Genomic DNA, 1,890 nt, shown 5'->3' on the forward strand with positions numbered 1-1,890 from the left:
TCAAAATCGTGGTGTAACGTGTATCCCCTTTTGTTCCGGTCATGGAATAGATGAAATAAATCAAAAAATGGATTTTTGTTCAAGAATGAAATCTTATTGGAACTGTCCATATCCGGTTCATCCTTCGGAACCATATCACATCCCGGATCTGATGAAATAGGATGAATTGAGACGGTATTTTGTAAATACATAATTATCTTGAATATATCAACCATTTCTTTATTTTCCAATCGCCTGGAAGGGACAAAAGAAACATCTTGTTTTTTCTTCAAAAATTTCTGATCTCTAGTGGACCTCTCAATAGGATTCGAACCCAGATGAAGTTCTGACCATCTGTCAGAGAAAAAAGAACGAATTGATCTTGTAGGATTCCCAAGAAATTCTTCGATTTCTTCCGGAAGCAGATGATTATTCATCTGCTTCTCACGTTCCGTGAATAGCCGGGACATTGAGGAAGATCCAAAAAGGCATTTCGGGAATCGATCTGATTCTATCTCTGTTCGTTCCGTTTGAAGAAAGGAAGGATCCCAAAGAATCGATCTTTCTTTTAGTTGCTGAATGTCTGTTTGATCGATCAATGTGGGATATTCTGAATCCTCATTTCTAATGGAATCGAAATGATCTATGGATTGATCAGAAGATCCTTTCAATTGGCTAGAATCCCTTACTTGAACGAAAATAGATCTTGTGGAATCATATTGAATATTTGACAATACATTCCGTACCTTGCTAAAAAACCGATCCTTGTTTACCAACCACACATTGTCTAACCAAATCAAATTCTCTCTCGATACGTTCCTCAAAAAATCCGATTCGTGCTGATTCTTCCCCCAACTAACGAAGAGATCTTGGCGGAATTGCCACATATGAAATTGAACACAATTTTGCAAAGAAATACCCCACTTGTTTCTCGAGAAGAGATGGGAAACATGCTCAATATCATTTGATTGAATAGTTGCCTCAGCTCCTTGTTGTTTGAAGAAACCCTCCCCTTCAATTGGTCTTTTTTCACGAAAAGCAGACATGAGATAACAAATCAAGTCTTTCCCTAAGATTTCGAATAGCTGTCCCAAATTCAAGTTGATTATGTTTCGCTTCTTCCTCGGAGAAAGACGATCAAACAATTCCCAATCATGGTCCTTGCGGATCGGATCATCCGTATAGGATAAAAAAAGAAACTCCAGATATTCGCTATCTTTCTCTTTGAATGAGATCTTAATTCCAGCTACGGTTTCATTAATTCCAGCTACGGTTTCATTAGATATCTTACAACTAGAATCCCTCTTTTTTCCGATCCGGTTCCTCCACCACCGCGAACTCCGGTTAGATTCAGGCATGATACACTTTTTATTTATTGGGAGAACCCAAGTACTCTCTTGCGGATCCATGAAACAACTCTCAGAAATCTTTTTCCCTTTTGGAAGATACAGGAACGAAACAATCAACCTATTGATATTGGAAGACCGAAAAGATTCTTCCAATGTCTCATTTCTGGGTCCAATGGAATTCACATTTCTGGGTCCAATGGAATTCATAGGTATAGGAAGAAGCTCCATCAAATAGAGATTTTTTCTTTCGACCATCTTTCGATTGTTAATACGAGATATAAGGACCGCTACTACAAGCAGTACTACACCTTTGATTACACCTTTGATCATGAAATATCGATTGCTTGTTGAACCCTGCGAATCACGTGAAAGTAGGGTACTCCAAATTCGGGGGTCAAAAAGTTTCATAAAGCGTTCTTGATGGAAAAAAATGTATTTGATCCACGAATCTAAGAAATAGTGAGAATTCTTGATCTCTCTCAACTTGATCTCTCTCAATATCTCTCTCAATTCGACGATCCAGAATTTGAATTGATGTCGTCTCATAAATCCCTCCTAAAGA

This window comes from Musa acuminata, unplaced genomic scaffold, assembly GCF_036884655.1.
Source record: "Musa acuminata AAA Group cultivar baxijiao unplaced genomic scaffold, Cavendish_Baxijiao_AAA HiC_scaffold_290, whole genome shotgun sequence".
NCBI lineage: Eukaryota > Viridiplantae > Streptophyta > Magnoliopsida > Zingiberales > Musaceae > Musa > Musa acuminata.